Genomic DNA, 18,234 nt, shown 5'->3' on the forward strand with positions numbered 1-18,234 from the left:
GCCTCTATCGCTATACAGCATCGATCCGGACGATGACTGGTGTGCCACCCTTACGGTCAACCGGTCCCAAATACGATTTCGCCTGGACACTGGTGCATCCGCCAATCTCATTGCGCGGTCTGACCTCCAAAGCCTTTGTGTCAAACCAGCCATCCTGCCACCTGCCTGCCAGCTATTAGATTATAATGGCAATGCCATTGCTGCCAGTGGCTCGTGCCAACTTGAAGTGATGCACAGGTCACGCAAAGCCATCCTTCCCGTTGAAATCGTGGGCTCCTCAAAAGCCTCCCTGCTTGGCGCGCAGGCATGCAAGCTGTTGAACCTAGTTCAGAGAGTTCACTCTCTCTCTCCTGCTGACGCATCTGCCTTTCAGGACACTGACTTCAGGGAGCAGCTCGACGCCATTATCAACCAGTACCACAACATCTTTGAGGGCATGGGCACGCTCCCGTACACCTACAAGATTTCATTAAAACCGAATGCCACGCCTGTGGTGCACGCACCTCGCAGGGTCCCGACTGGGTCAGTTCCACGGTATGTGTAAAAAAAGCCTTCCGGCGAATTGAGAATTTGCATTGATCCCAAGGATCTAAATCGCAATATGATGAGAGAGCACTATTCAATTCCCAAGCGCGAAGAGCTCACATGTGAGATGGCTCGCGCCAAGCTCTTTACCAAACTCGACGCCTCAAAAGGATTCTGGCAAATCCAGCTTGATAAATCCAGCAGGAAACTCTGCACGTTTAACACCCCCTTTGGAAAATATTGTTACAACAGGATGCCGTTTGGGATCATCTCTGCATCAGAAGTGTTCCATAGGATTATGGAACAAATGATGGAAGGTATTGAAGGTGTTCGCATCTATGTCGATGACATAATCATTTGGCCCACCACCCCGCAGGAGCATGTTAGTCGCCTCCAGCTGGTATTCAGACGTATACATGAGCATGGCCTCCGCCTCAACAGGGCCAAATGCTCATTTGGTCAGACAGAACTCAAGTTCCTCGGGGACCACATCTCCCAATTGGGTGTGCAGCCAGATGCGGACAAGGTAGCTGCCATCACAGCTATGAAAACACCAGAGGACAAGAAGGCGGTCCTCCGATTTCTGGGCATGGTCAATTTTTTAGGGCAAATTCATCCCTAGCCTCACCTCTCATACCACGGCTCTCAGGAACTTGGTCAGGAAGACGACAGACTTCCAATGGCTCCCTGTCCACGTGCGCGAATGGAGGGAACTCAAGGCAAAACTGACCACGGCCCTGGACTTAGCTTTCTTTGCTCCAGCAAAGGAGACCGAAATTTTGACCGATGCCAGTCAATCCGGCAATGGGGCAGTGCTCCTTCAACGTGGTGAGGCCTCATCATGGGCCCCCGTTGCATATGCGTCACATGCACGCTACGCGCAGATAGAAAAGGAGTGCCTGGGCCTTCTGACCGGTGTTATTAAGTTTCACGATTATGTCTACGGACTTCCTCAATTCACCGTCGAGACCGACCATCGCCCGCTGGTCAATATAATACAGAAAGACTTGAACGACATGACGCCTCGCCTCCAGCGTATTCTTCTCAAGCTCTGGCGATACGACTTCCAGCTGGTATACACCCCAGGCAAGGACCTCATCATTGCTGACGCTCTCTCCAGGGCAGTCAACACTCCATGTGACCCAGCGGGATTTGTCTGCCAGGTTAACGCCCATGTGGCATTCGCGGCCTCCAATCTACCTGCCTTGGATGAACACCTCATCCAAATTCACCACGAGACGGCGGCTGACCCCTTGCTACAGCGTGTCATGCGCCACCTAACGGACGGGTGGCTCAAGGGCCAATGCCCTCAATTCTATAATGACAGAGATGATCTGGGGGTAGTAGACGGGGTTCTTCTAAAACTGGGCCGCATTGTCATCCCGCATAGCATGCGCCAGCTTGTCCTGGAACAACTACACGAGGGCCACCTTGGCGTGGAAAAGTGCCGCCGACGGGCCCGAGAGGCAGTGTACTGGCCTGGCATTAATGAGGACATTGCCAACATAGTGCTCAACTGCCCAACTTGTCAGCGCTTCCACCTGGCCCAACCACGTGAGACCCTGCAGCCCCATGAGTTGGTCACGTCACCATGGACCAAGTTGGGCATCGACCTGTTCCATGCGCTGGGTAGAGACTATGTCCTGATCGTGGACTACTTTTCGAATTACTCGGAGGTGATACGGTTGCACGACCTCACCTCGTTTGCAGTCATTCGTACATGTAAAGAAACCTTTGCTCGACACGGCATCCCGCTCACGATTATGGCGGACAATGGCCCCTGCTTCGCCAGCCAAGAATGGTCCAACTTTGCCAGGCGGTACAATTTTGCCCATGTGACGTCCAGTCCCCTGTACCCCCAATCCAACGGCAAAGCAGAGAAGGGAGTACATATCGTCAAATGGCTCCGATGCAAGGCTGCGGATGCTGGGTCTGATTTCTACCTTGCCTTGCAGGCCTATCGCTCCGCCCCACTGTCCACTGGCCTGTCGCCAGCCCAGTTACTCATGAGTCGCACCCTGAGGACGACGGTGCCGTCCATCCATGTCCCAGACCTCGACCACGTTCCGGTCCTTCACCGGATGCAGCTGTCTCGTGCACAGCACAAGACGGCTCATGACTCCCGTGCATCTGATCTCCCTGCTCTGGCTCCAGATGACAACGTCCGAGTCCATCTTCCGGATGGTGGCTGGTCTGCAACCCACTGTTGTCCTTCGGCAGGTGGCCCCCCCGCTCGTTCCTGGTTCGTCTACCGGATGGCTCTATTCTGCGCTGCAATCGACGTCCCCTTCATCTCGTTCCACGCTCGACACGTGATCCAGTGTCGCCTCGCCCTCCTGCTGACCCTGCCACGGACTATGCAGAGTTCCCTGTCACTCTGCCTCCCCCTGACTTTGACGCAGTCCAGCCCGTTCCTGAACCGTCGGCTTTCGACCCACCCTTGAGGCGGTCAACCATAATTCATCGCCCACCCCAGAGACTAAATTTATGAACTTTTCGAATTTATAGACTCTCTGAATTGTTTTGTTGCTTTGTTTGATCGTTTCCCTGGTTTGTATATAGTGTTGATCTTGTTACTCTTGTTGCATACTGCTTCTCTGCACCAGGCACCTTCCCATGTAACTAGCTTAGTTCTCATGTACGTAGTCCTGTGAATATGTCTTTGCACCCCACACATAGTTAGGGACATACTCACCACACATTATTTATTGCCACACATATACAATTTTTTATAAAAGGGCGGATGTCATAATATACACCAGTATATCATGGTGCAGACACACACACTGATGGACACACAGCAAGACCAATCAACACACACAACACCACAGCCAATCACCAGTTAGAGCACACTCACTATAAAGACAGGGGGCATCAGAGTTCCCGCTCATTCGGGATGCAGCCTCTCAGAAGGACAGAGCTTACAGCTTACAGCACAGATCTTCACCATGTGCTGAGTGCATAGACTGGTTAGGACAGGCATAGGTCTTTAGTTTAATCTAACATTGTGTTAACCCACAGTGAAAGTATGTTCAATAGTTTTAACTTAATAAAATAGTGTTGTACTATTTTAAGTGTTGGTGGCCTGTATGTGTTCCACGGATCCAGAGCACCCAACACATCAATTCCTTTTGACAATTATTTTGAATCCGCGCATTTAGGTCTTGATGCTCTCTTGAGTGGGAACAGTTTCTCGCTATTTACCCTGTCCATATCCTTCAGGATCTTGAATACTGCTAATAAAGTCTCCTCTCAGCCTTCATTTCTTCAAGGAAATCATTCCCAACCTCTCCAAGCTACCTTCATGGCTGCAGTTCTTTATCACTAATGAACTGTGGCCATCTAAAATGGCCACCCGCAAAAGATAATGGGAATTGTGGTCAGGTTGGAACACAGACGATACACAGCCCCTGTGTATTGTGTATGGTGATATACATCACTGTAAGTACATAAACGGTTAATGTACATACACTACACCTAGCTAGACACTATAGGGAACACCAGAGACATGACACACAGGCAGTCAACCAATAGGTCAGTAAGATAGGACACGACCAATGGGCAGTCACGATACCCACAGAGGTGACACTACCACAGGAGGGCATTGCACCAATCCATATAAAAGGACACATCACACATGCTCAGTCTCTTTCCAGTGGAGACACTCAGTGAGTACAGACACAGGGTTGATTGAACATCACACCCACCACGTGGATTGTAGCAGACTGGTTCATCAGTCTGAGTAGCTGTAGCAGGATTAACAGTAGCGTCGAATCCAAGTAAGAGAATTGTTAATAGTTTAATAAACGTGTTAAAACTATCTCCCAGTCTGAACCTTCCTTTGTCAGAGTGCACATCAAGGAAGCAGCTTATGCTACATCAAGAGCATAACAAAACATGTTTCCAGGAGTGAACTGTTTCAATCCATATAGTTGAAGTGACTACCAGCAACAGCAGCCATAATGAACTGCGGCCAAGGATAATGGGAATTGTGGTCAGGTTGGGACACAGACGATACACAGCCCCTGTGTATTGTGCAGAGGGAAACCAGACCTGTACAGAAACTCACACCTGTTAAAGGTCAATCACCGATTTCCCCAGGACAATGGGACACTGATTGAAACATAGCAGCAGTAACACACTCGGGGGCGCCTATTTACCTTATTTGGGAGTGCATACGTGCAACTAGGACCCGCCCCTAATTGGCCAGAATCGATTAGGGTGATCGAAACCCTATCGATCCATTGGATCCCAAGTTGGGATCGCCCAAAAGAGTGCGAAAGATCGGAGGCTAAGAAGAACTGCGCAACCAATATTCTGTCTCTTTTGGGACCGGCCTCTGCCCCTACCAACTGCTGCACATCGACCAGTCAAGTTCAAGGACCCGCGATCACTACCTGAAGGATGAGCCGCAGCCCAGACGCACCTGACGACTTCCAGCCGCCACAAGTGGGGATTCAGATAAAGGCCTTATCTAACCTGCACAGAGCCGGTCACTTGAAAGTTAAGTAAAGGTCATTTAAGTTGTTAGGTATAGTTTACTGTGTAGATTATTACGCATAGAACCAAGCCTATGTTTAATAATAAACAATAATTGAACTAGTATACTGGTTGTGTGGTCATTTGCCCAATACACAGAACATACTCGCGTCTGGTGGTTCTTATTAATAAAGATAAAAGAGCAACAGAACCTTCACTGCACTGCCTACAATGCAAATATTTCTTCCTTAAATATAGAGACAAAATTGCACAGTATACCAGATGTAGTCTCACTAAAGCCCATATAATTGTAGCAAGACTTCATTATTTGTGTATTTCAATCCCCTTGCAAGAGAAACCAACATGTGATTAGCTTTCCTAATTGTTTTCTGTACCTGCATGCTCACCATTTAGTGTTGCTTGTATGGGTATGCCCAAGTACCTCTGAACATCAACCTTCATGAATTACCTGCAGTTTAAAACAATTCTGTCTTTCTATTGGAATCCCTGCAGTGTAGAAGGAGGGCATTCGGTAAATCGAGTCTGCACGAACCTCTGAAAGAGTACCCTGTCTAGGCCAATCCCCAACCTAACCCTTTAGCCCAGTAACCCCAACAAAGGTTTTTGGTGACTAAGGGACAATTTATCATGGCCAATCTACCTAACCTGTACATCTTTGGACTGTGGGAGGAACCAGAGCACCCGGAGAAAACCCACGCAGACACGGGGAGAACGTGCAAACTCGACACAGTCACCCAAGGCCGGAATTGAACCTGGGCCCCTGGCGCTGTGAGGCAGCAGTGCTAACCACTGTGCCACCGTGCCGCCCCTATTCTTACGACCAAAGTGAATAACCTCATAATGTCCCACATTGCACGACTTTTTGCCCATCCACTTAATGTATCTACATCTCTTTGTAGCCGCCTTGTGCCCTCTCCTCAGCTTGCATTTCCACTTAGCATCAGCAGACTTAGATATATTACTGACTGCCTCTAAGTCGTTAAAATAGGTTGTAAATAGTTGAGGACCGAGCATAGCAGCACTCCACTCGTCACAGTCTGCCAGCTTGAAAATGTCCCAGTTTCTCCTTCCAGCCTGTTAACTAATTCTCTATCCATTCTAATATATCACTCAATGAGCATTTATGTTACGTAATTAACCTTTTGTGTGGCACTCGTGAAATGCCTTTTGGAAATTCAGGTGCATTACATCTTCCTCTACCCTTTTATCTACCCTACAGTTTACATCCTCAAGAAATTCTAATACGTTTGTCAGGCAGGGGGCAGGATTCTTTATTTGGGACACTAAGGGCGGGATTCTCCGTTTCGCCAACAGCACACCCACACCTGCCAGCTTCCCGGCGGTGTGGATGGCCACAATGGGAAATCCCATTGTCAGGTGGCAGTAATGGAGAATCCCACTGCTGGCGAGGGTGCGTTGCTCAGGAAAATGTGGCTGGCGGACCGGAGAATCCTGCCCTCAGTGTTGATGCTGGGGCTGAATTACATGCGGTTCAAGTACCCATTGAGGGTGCAATTTGTTAAGAGAGTCAGGACTTGCAAATGGCCCAGCATTCTGCCATCGCACCGTCTGAGCAATTCCCGGCCCAGCGGGCGTTCTAACTTCTTGGGCTGAAGTTAGCAGCAAAAAGCCAGGCAGTTGGGTCTGTTTTTAAGCGCTCGCAGGGTTCCAAAGGTCACAGTGCAGGTGTCCTTTGGTTGGGGTTAGCTCTCTTGATCCCCTGCTTCCTCTGCAGGGGGGCAGCACTTCTGAGGAGTGCCAACACCTGGTGGGCACCTGATAGAGCTTGGCCACACCCATCCCCATGATGCAAAAGCTGGGTTATGATGGTGTCCAGAGGGGCAGCCTGGGTGGGCTCGCAGATGACCAGAGTCGTTCTGAGCATTTAAAGGACACAGAAAGCATTCAGCAGTGTGAGCTGCCTGGAGCCTATAGGTAACACAAAAGTAGTGTTTTTAAAAGACAGACTGCAGAAATGGCAGCTTGAGCCAGGCCACCCTGATCCCGAGGGGGACTCCCTGAGTCCATGGACTTGGCACCAAGTCACGACACAGTACTGTCCCCGGCCCGGGCAGCCACCTCCGAGCATACCCGACAGTTTTCAACAGTGTTTCCAGTTTTTTAGCCTCCCGCTCCCCCTCCGCTGCCATGGTACCCAGTTCCTGTTTATAAATACTTGTCGTAATTTAAACCCATGAGGTATCTGCCTGAGAGAGGTGGAGCACCGCGGAAGGGTGGAGCATGAAATGTCGAACCTGATAATCACATTTAAATGCATGAAAACGCCAGTTTTGCATGCCGTTACCGGCACGGGACGCACACCTCGTATTCACCATTAGGGAGGGACCGGATCATAGTGCCGGAATCGGCACTGGGTGCTAACCTCGATCTTTTTGAGAAATGTTTTTTATTCACTTTTCATATCCAACAAAATACACGCTTTATCAGAACAAAAATGTGCAAAAAGCAACACGTAAATTTACAAGTGAGCATCTTCATAACAACAACTATGGCTGTGACCCCGCCCCCTTTAACCGGCTTACATATTTCACATTCCCCAATATGGCCGGGACACATAATTACAGTCATTTATATACAATCTGGTTTGCGCCTTAGCTTGCCATTTGACCGGTCCCTTGCGGCTTTGTCCCCCCTGCTCGTACCTCACGTTCCTTTTTGTTTGCCTTCCGCCAGGTTGGACAGCCAATCTGCAGCCTTGGGTTGTGCTGCCAATCGGCAGCTGGGCAGGATTCTCTGGTGGGCGATCAAGGAGGCAAAGGCTAATTCATCAGCCCCCATTCCCATGAAGAGCTGTGGCTGATCTGATACCCCGAAGACCGCCAGTTTTGGGCATGGCTTCACCATCTTTCCACAAACCTGGACATGGCCTCGAAGAGGACGTCCAATACCCGCCAAGCCTGGGGTAAACCCAGAACATGTGGGTTTGGTTGGCCGGGCCTCCCTGGCATCATTAGCATTTGTCCTCTACCTCCGGGAAGAACATGCTCTTTCGTGTTCTGATTAGATGCGCTCTGTGAACCACCTTTAGCTCTGTTCGGCTCAGCCCTGCACATGTGGAGGTGAAGTTCGCCCTGTGAAATGCTTTGATCCAGAGTCCCCACCCTATCTCTATGCCTTGTTCTTTCTCCCATTTTTTCCTTGTCTCGTCCAGGGGAGGAGCGTACCTCCTTCAGCAGTTGCCTATACATGTCTCCACAGTTCCCCTCCCCTAGGCCGCCCACGTTCAGCAGTTTTTCTACTAGTGGTATCTGGGGGTATGTCGTTGTTTCTTTGCGGAGGGACATTTTGACATGAATGTATCTCAGGTCGTTCCCTCTTGGTAGCTGGAACCTCTCGGTGAGTTCCCCCAGGGTCTCTATTCTATTGCCCGTGTACATGCCCCTAACCTTCAGAGTTCCCTCGTCCTGTCTCCACCTTTTGAAGGTGGTGTCTATTATTCTGGAAGTGAACCTATGATTGTTGCAGTTAGGGGCCATGGTGGACATTTCGGATAGGCCGACATATCGCCCCATTTGGTACCCATTCAGAGTGTGGCTACAACCACTGGGGTCCTCGAGTATTTGGCTGGGAAGGGATGGGAGTGCGGTTGTGACTAAGGCTCGGAGAGCTGTCCCTGTGCAGGAACTCTCCTCCATCCTCACCCACTCTGTCCCCTTTACAGGACCTCCTTTTGGATCCTCGGGCATTCTCCCCTCCCCCACCCCACACACACACCAAAGCCATGATTAGTTTGTTGACTGTGTTGAAAAAGGCCATGGGGATGTAGATCGGAAGGGATCTGAACAGGAAGAGGAATCTGGACAAGCGTCCATTTTGATCTCTGATTCCTCCCTGAGAGGGAAAGCTGGAGTGAGCTCCACCTCTGGAGGTCTACTTTAACTTCCTCCACCAGACTTGTCAGGTTCCATTTATGGATCCGTATCCAGTCTGGGGCTATTTGGATCCCCAGGTAGTGGAATTCTAGACCAGTTTAAATGTCAGTCACTCCAGCTCTTTCCCTCCATGCTGTGGGTTCATAGGGAAGAACTCGCTCTTACTCAGGTTAAGCTTGTAGCCGGACTCCTTTAGGAGTTTCATTACCCCTTCCGTGCTGGTCTGGGGATTCGAGATGTAGAGGAGCAGGTTATCCGCATAGAGTGAGACTCTATGCTCTCTGTCTCTCCGTTGGACACCTCTCCACCCCTTGGCCACTCTTAGGGTGATCACTAGTGGCTCGATTGCCAGAGCTAATGGCTCGATTGCCAGAGCTAGTGGCTCGATTGCCAGGCAAACAATAGCCGGGACAGTGGGCATCCCTGCCTTGTGCCTCTGTGCAGCTGGAAGTATCTAGATTTGGTGGTGTTTGCCTGTACGCTCACCATGGGAGCACTGTACAGCAGTTTCACCCAGGAGATGAATTCTGGCCCAAACCCAAACCATTCCAGTTTCTCTATGAGATAATTCCATTCGACCCTGTCAAAGAACGTTTCTGTGTCCAGGGAGATAATGAAAATGAAATGAAAATCGCTTCTTGTCACAAGTAGGCTTCAAATGAAGTTACTGTGAAAAGCCCCTAGTTGCCACATTCCGGCGCCTGTTCGGGGAGGCTGGTAGGGGAATTGAACCGTGCTGCTGGCCTGCCTTGGTCTGCTTTCAAAGCCAGCGATTTAGCCCTGTGCTAAACCAGCCCCTAATCACTTCTGGTATTCTCTCCCCGGGTGGGTCATTAGCGCATTCAGCAGGCACCTGATGTTCAATGTCCGCTGCCTACCCTTGACAAAGACTGTCTGGTCCTCCGCGACTACCTCTGGCACACAGCTCTCCAGCCGCCTTGCCAGTGCCTTCGCCATGATTTTTGTGTTCGGGTTAAAGAGTGAGATGGGCCTGTAGGACCAAAACTCCATCGGGTCCTTGTGCTTTTTGGGTATCTGCGATATTGAGGTTTGGGCCAGTGTTGTGGGCAGGGTGCCCCTTACTAGTGAGTCTGTGAACATACCCCGCAGGTCTGGGGCCAGTGCTGACACAAACTTGTTGCATAATATTTTATCAAACTTTTTTGTCCCGGCACCTTCCCCGTCTGCATGGTGTTGACACTCTCCATTACTTCCTCCAGTTCTAGTGGTGCTTCCAGGCCCAATTTCTTACCTTCATGACCAGCATGTCCAGTCCATCAAGGAACTGCTTCATCTCCAATTCCCTCTCCGGAAAGATGACATCGCCCCTCAGACATTTCAGATAAGCGAGGAGTTTTCACCGGGCTGGTAAGTCCCTTGACGTTCCAGGCAACTATCCTGATCGGAGGGGGGGTTCTGTTCCCCCCACTCCTGAGGGATCAACCACAGTTACATTGAGGATATGCCCCTGGACTCCGGGGTTTCCCTTTGTTTGGGGGCCATCCAAGATGGCCATCCTTGCCAGTCACTCCATGGGGCTGGGCCCCTGCCTCCGGGATTTCCCTTTGTTTCGGGGTCCACCAAGCTGGCTGCTATTGGTGTCGCTGTTTTCACTGCCACCATGTGTGACCTGTTGTAGCCAGCGTTTAACCCCGGTTCCCCTTCTTGGGTCTGTCCTCCCCTCTTGCAAAACTCAATTTGTGACGGACACCCGATTCTCCGCCCAATCGCGATTTGCGTTTCCGGCGTTGTGAGGCGGAGAACACAGATCAGGATTTCTCTTTTATAAAACCATGTTGACTTGTTATAATCATACTACTAATGCTTTACTAAATGTATTGCGAAGAATTATTTAAAAATAGATTACAATGCTTTCCAAAAAGGTTGGGTGGGGTTACTGGGTTACGGGGATAGGTTGGAAGTGTGGGCTTAAATGGGGTGCTCTTTCCAAGGGCCGGTGCAGACCCGATGGGCCCAATGGCCTCCTTCTGTACTGTAAATTCTATGATGACTGATGTAAGGTTATCCCTGCCGTCGGGAGTCTTAACCTCCTGGTAGGGTCACCCATGATGGTAAGGTCAGAGGGGAGGAACCAGACAAAGTGCAATCCAAAACAAATCCTCAAAGGCAGAAGATACTTGTTTGGTATCAACGGCGGTGATGGTGGATGAAGGCTGCAGCGGTAGGGAGATCCCCAACCATGGAGGTTCCCTAGCCACTGGAAATGGACACACTATCTGTCTAGCACCGTGAGTCTGCTGATATACAATGGCACATCCATAGAACTATAGAATAGAACCATAAAATCCATACGGCACAGAAGGAGACCATGCGACAATCAGGTCTGTACCGACCCTCCGAAAGAGTACCCTACCCAGGACCACTCCCCAATCCTATCCCTGTAACCCCATAATCCCACCTACCTTTTGACACTAAGGGGAAATTTAGCATGGCCAATCCACCTGACCTGCACATCATTGGACTGTGGGAGCACTCAGAGGAGACACGGGGAGAATGTGTAAACTCAACACAGTCACTCACCCAAGGTCTGAATGGAACCCGGGACCCCGGCGCTGTGGGGGAGCGGTGCTAATGACTGTGCCACGATGCCGGCCACATTAAAAGATGTCCCGCACCAGGTGCCTACCTAGGCGAAACTAGCACCCCCCCCCCCCCCCCCCCCCCCCCACCCCACACACACAGACAAGCCCTGTGGCGATCAACAAGAGGTGGCGATCAACGCGAACAGGACTGTGAGATCTGGCAGTCCCAAGCTTTGTATCGGCACAGAGGTTGATTCAGTAGTCTCACTCTTGGAATAGGAATAGGAGAGCATTTCGGCAGCTTTCTTCATGACTGAACAACACTCTTCAGGATCGACTCTGCTCAACCCCGCATGGGGAAAGGACTAGAAAAGGTGCCCTAAAATAGTCTATTCCACCCCTAACCTGGCTGGAAAACCGCATCTATCAGGCTTATAATAATAATAATAATCTTTATTATTGTCACAAGTAGGCTTACATTAACACTGCAGTGAAGTTACTGTGAAAGCCCCCTAGTCACCACATTCCGGCGCGTGTTTGTGGACATGGAGTGAGGCACGATCAATTGGACAAAGATGATAGTTGAATGAAAATGAAATGAAAATCGCTTATTGTCACGAGTATTGTCAATGAACTTACTGTGAAAAGCCCCTAGTCGCCACATTCCGGCGCCTGGTATGGGAATTGAACCGTGCTGCTGGCCTGCCTTAAAAACCAGCGATTTAGCCCAGTGTACCAACTGAGGCTTTATTGCTATCAGATGTGTGGCCCCCCACAGCAGCTGGCGAAATGGCTGGTGGCTGGAGGACACGCATATTTATACCCCGCCTCCTGAGCAGAGCCAGCAGGCAGGGACTACCGGCGAACCTGTAGTAGAGGTCCTACCGCACATCACCTAATACAGGTGCAACAGTGGTTTACCACATCCACCCCCTGTAAAAAATTGAGTCCTGCGGGGGTGGGGGGGGGGGGGGGGGGGGTGGGGGGGTGGGGGGGCGGGTGGATAACTACATACAACAATGAGTTAATATTTGCAGGATTTGAGCAAACAAATGTCCTTTGATGTCCGATGGACCGGTCAGAGATTTAGCCGGACCGGGGCCTTGATTTTCCTCTGGGAGCGACGCAGTGGTGACGGCGATGTTGGTGCTGATCTGGTCGAAGGTGACTCCGGGAGCGTGCCGAAATCCTCTTCATCGTCGGGCATGGGCAGTGGGAGGACGGATGGTCCTGGGGGGACTGCTGTTGGGAGCGACGGGGGAGGGGAGGGTGGCACCGGGGGCGGAGGGGTGGTGGGGGTGGAACCTGCTGGTGCCAGGTCCCTGAGGGAGACAGTATCCTGGCGGCCATTGGGGAACGGCACGTAGGCATACTGGGTGTTTGCATGGAGCAAGTGTACCCTCTCCACCAACGGGTCCGCCTTGTGGAGTCAGACGTGCTTACGGAGAAGCACTGTTCCCGGAGCTGCGAGCCAGGTCGGGAGCGACACCCCGGATGGGGACTTCCTGGGGAAGGCAATAAGACGTTCATGGGGTGTATTGTTAGTGGCAGTGCAGAGTAATGAGCGAATGGAGTGGAGTGCATCAGGGAGGACCTCCTGCCAGCGGGAAGCCGGGAGGTTCCTGGACCGTAGGGCCAGCTGGACGGCCCTCCATACCGTCCCATTCTCCCTTTCGACCTGTAAGGTTCCCGGGGGTTATAGCTTGTTGTTCTGCTGGAGGCGATACCCCTGCTGAGCAGGAACTGACGCAGCTCATCACTCATGAATGAGGATCCCCTGTCACTGTGGGTGTAGGCGGGAAAACCGAACAGAGCGAAGATTGTGTTGAGGGCTTTAATGACGGTGGCAGACGTCATGCCGGGGCATGGAATGGCAAAAGGGAATCTGAAGTATTCGTCGATCACACTGAGAAAATATGTGTGATGGTCGGTGTAGGGGAGGGGGCCTTTGAAGTCCACGCTGAGGCGTTCAAAGGGGCGGGAGGCCTTCACCAGGCACGCGCGGTCCGGCCGGTAGAAGTGCGGCTTGCACTCCCCACAGACCTGGCAGTCCCTGGTGATTGTCCTTACTTCCTCGACAGAGTAGGGCAGATTTCGTGCCTTAATGAAGTGGTACAACCGTGTGACTACTGGGTGACAAAGGCTGCCGTGCAGGAGTCGGTCTACCTGTGCGCTGGCACATGTACGTTGTGATAGGGCGTCTGGGGGCTCGTTGAGTTTGCCGGGGCGATACATAATCTCGTAATTGTAGGTGGAGAGCTCGATCCTCCACCTCAAGATTTTATCGTTCTTGATTTTGCCCCGCTGTGTGTTATTGAACATGAAGACTACCGACCGTTGGTCAGTGAGGAGAGTGAATCTCCTGCCGGCAAGGTAATGCCTCCAATGCCGCACAGCTTCAACAATAGCTTGGGCCTCCTTTTCGACGGATGAGTGCCGAATTTCTGAGGCATGAAGGGTGCGGGAAAAGAATGCCACGGGCCTGCCTGCCTGATTGAGGGTGGCGGGCAAGGGCGACGTCTGATACGTCGCTCTCTACTTGAAAGAGCAGTGTCTCGTCTACTGCGTGCATCCTGGCCTTGGCGATATCAGTTCTGATACGGGCGAAGGCCTGTTATGCCTCAGCCGTCAGGGGAAAATGGGTTGACTGTATGAGTGGGCGGGCCTTGTCCGCATAGTTTGGGACTCACTGAGCATAGTACGAAAAGAACCTCAGGCAGCGTTTGAGGGCCTTGGGGCAGTGGGGAAGGGGGAGCTCCATGAGCGGGCGCATGCGGTCAGGATCGGGCCTCAGAACTCCGTTCTGGACCACATAGCCGAGGGTGGCTAAGCGGTTCGTGCGGAACACGCACTTCTCCTTGTTGTAAGTGAGGTTTAGGAGAGTAGCGGTGTGGAGAAATTTAGCAAGGTTGGCGTTGTGGTCCTGCTGATCATGGCCGCAGATGGTGACGTTGTCTAGGTACGGAAAGGTGGCCCGCAACCCGTACCGGTCGACCATTCGGTCCATCTCCCTTTGGAAGACCGAGACACCGTTTGTGACGCCGAAGGCGACCCGAAGGATGTGGTATAGGCGGCCGGCGGCCTCGCAGGCGGTGTATGGACGGTCCGATTTATGAATGGGGAGGTGGAGATAGGCGGATTTCAGGTCTACTGTTGAGAAGACCCGGTACTGCGCAATCTGGTTAACCATGTCAGTTATGCGTGGGAGGGGGTACGTGTCGAGCTGCGTGTATCGGTTGATGGCCTGGCTGTAGTCCACGACCATTCGGTATTTCTCCCCAGTTTTATCTACTACCACTTGAGCTCTCCAGGGGCTGTTGCTGGGCTCGATGGCCCTCTGACTACAACTTGCCAAGAACCAGCAGGCAACGGTCGTGAGTGCTTACACCCCAACCCTTGATGCCAATAATAAGTCCAAAGAAGTCTTCTGCTCTTCCCTTGGCACCATACTCCCAACATTCCTAGGGGCCTTCAATGCCAGGGTTAGAAAGGACTCCCAAATCTGGAAAGGAACCATCAGCAAAGGAGGGGTTGGGAATTAGAACTCCATCGGGGTGTTCCTGCTCACCAAATGCACAAAACACCAGCTTGGCATCACTAACACACTGTTCCACTAAAAAGACAAATTCAAGACTTCCTGGAGACATCAAAGCACTGGCACATGATTGACTTAATCATTGTCCGATCCTGAGACCAAAAGGATGCCCTCATCACCAAAACGATGACCAGTGCAGATGACTGCTGCAAAGACCACCGGCTCATCCGCTCCTTTATTTCCATCAAGCTCCACTAGACGTAGCGGAAGATGAAGAAATAGTTCTGAAAAAAGATCAAATTGAGCTGCTTCAAGAGCCAAGCATGCTGATGAACTTCCAACAATGTTTTCTCCAAAATCTCCAAATGGTTTGGAAGAAAACTGAGAAGAGCTGAAAACAGCTATCAACTCAGGCTGTGAAGAAACCATCAGCTACAAGACCAGGAAATTCCAAGACTGGTTCAATGAAAGTGACCACACCACCCAAGACCTTATCGACAAGAAGAGGAAAGCTCTCCACTTCTGGCAAAATAACATAACCAGCAAGGCAAAGAGGAGAGGTCATCAATTAGCCAAGCCGGAAGTACAAAGAAGAGCTAGGGAAATCAAGAAGCAATGGTGGACTGATAAAGCTTGGGAGATGCAACTCCTCACTGATAGGCATGGCACCCGAGGCTTCTTCAGTGTGACCAAGGCAATAAATGAACCGAATAAGTGGACAGAGTGGATAGTCAGAAGCTTTGTCTCAGGGTGGAAGAGCCAATTACTAGGTATTTAAGGTGCGAGGGGCAAAGTATAGAGGAGATGTGCGAGGGAAGTTTTTTACACAGAGGGTAGTGGGTGCCTGGAACTCGCTGCTGGAGGAAGTGGTGGAAGCAGGTACAAAAGTGATGTTTAAGGGGCGTCTTGACAAATACAAGAATAGGATGTGAATAGAGGGATACGGACCCCGGAAGTGTAGAAGGTTTTAGGTTAGATGGGCAGCATGGTCAGCGCAGGGTTGGAAAGCTGAAGGGCATGTTCCTGTACTGTACCTTTCTTTGTTCTTTGTTCCAATACCCTAGACCTCAAACCGGTGCAGAGTAAGGACGGAACCCTCTTGAGAGACAAAGAAATCATCGTCCTTTGATGGAGAGAATATTTCAAAGGACACCTAAACCGTGATACAACCATAGGTGAGGATGTGTTTGAGGAAGTCCCTCAACTCCCCATCAAAGATGATCTTGGACTCCCACCAAGTGCGGACAAAGTTGAAGCCGCCATTAAACTCATGAAAAATGGAAAAACCGCAGGAGTGGATGGGATTCGAGCAGGGATTTCAAACTTGGAGGAGAAGAGATCACCCATCATCACCATCAGCTGTTGTTGAAACTCTGCGACAGAGAAGATATTCCTTCTCACCCCAGGGAATCCAGTCATCGCCACCATCTTCAAGAAAGGAGACAAAGCAGACTGTGGGAACTACCGAGGAATCTCCCTACCCTCCATCGTTGGGAAGATCATTGCCCGAATTCACGTGAGCTGCCTTCTCCCAGTCTCGGAAGAAATCCTTCTGGAATGCCAGTGTGGCTTCCGACCAAACCATGGAAGAGCAGACATGATTTTCACTGCTCTGAAACTGCAAGATAAATGCCAGGAGCAACATCAACTCCCCTAATGGCTACAGTGAAGGGCATGGGCCGGAGGATCACAGGCTCATTGCTGTGGCCTGGTCCTTTTTATCCTGAGTCCCTCTGCCCCTGGTCGTTCTCCTTTTTTATCCAGTCTCGGTTACTTCGTTGGCAGGCTCTGACCGCACTGGCTTTAATACAAAACTATTGTATGAATATTTGTTGGTTCTCTCTGTATAAATATGTGGAATGATGATCATTCAGTACTGTACCTGAGGTTTTGTGAGCCTTGGGGGTGCATGTAAAAAATCCTTTTAGAACTGGTACTCTTGCAAATTTTCAATGGGTCTTTTTTATTGCTGTTATGTGGGTTAAAGAATCTGTGATTTGCTCCTGCAAGGATATGGATGGGGCTAATATCTGAGAGGAGGATGTTATAGGAGGATGTTATAGCGTGTTATTGGTGCCCCCAGTGTTGCTGGAGTTGAGAGAGATATGTTCTGGTGCGTGCCTGAACATGCCACGCAGATCTTGGGCGTGATTTTTTTAAAAAAATATTTTATTGAAAATTTTTGGTCAACCATCACAGTACATTGTGTATCCTTTACACAATAATATAACAGTATAGATAACAATGACCTGTTTTATAAACAAAGAATAAATAATACATAACAAAACCGAAAACTAAAACTATATGGCAACTGCCTTGTCTCAGATAAACACTCTCCAAAAATATGATTTAACAGTCCAATATACAATTATTTATAGCAACGACCTATACATATTATACATATATATTAATAACCCTGAGACTCCTTCTGGTTCCTCCCCCCCCCCCCCCCCCCGCTGGGCTGCTGCTGCTGCCTTCTTCTTTTCCATTCCCTCTATCTTTCTGTGAGGTATTCGACGAACGGTTGCCACCGCCTGGTGAACCCTTGAGCCGATCCCCTTAGGACGAACTTAATCCGTTCCAGCTTTATAAACCCTGCCATGTCATTTATCCAGGTCTCCACACCCGGGGGCTTGGCTTCCTTCCACATCAACAGTATCCTGCGCCGGGTTACTAGGGACGCAAAGGCCAAAACATCGGCCTCTCTCGCCTCCTGCACTCCCGGCTCTTGTGCAACCCCAAATATAGCCAACCCCCAGCTTGGTTCGACCTGGACCCCCACTACTTTCGAAAGCACCTTTGTCACCCCCACCCAGAACCCCTGTAGTGCCGGACATGACCAGAACATGTGGGTGTGATTCGCTGGGCTTCTCGAGCACCTCGCACACCTATCCTCCACCCCAAAAAATTTACTGAGCCGTGCTCCAGTCATATGCGCCCTGTGTAACACCTTAAATTGAATCAGGCTTAGCCTGGCACACGAGGACGATGAGTTTACCCTACTTAGGGCATCCGCCCACAGCCCCTCCTCAATCTCCTCCCCCAGCTCTTCTTCCCATTTCCCTTTCAGCTCATCTGCCATAATCTCCCCCTCGTCCCTCATTTCTCTATATATATCTGACACCTTACCGTCCCCCACCCATGTCTTTGAGATTACTCTGTCCTGCACCTCATGCGTCGGGAGCTGCGGGAATTCCCTCACCTGCTGCCTCGCAAAAGCCCTCAGTTGCATATACCG

Source organism: Scyliorhinus torazame, chromosome 11 (assembly GCF_047496885.1).
Source record: "Scyliorhinus torazame isolate Kashiwa2021f chromosome 11, sScyTor2.1, whole genome shotgun sequence".
NCBI lineage: Eukaryota > Metazoa > Chordata > Chondrichthyes > Carcharhiniformes > Scyliorhinidae > Scyliorhinus > Scyliorhinus torazame.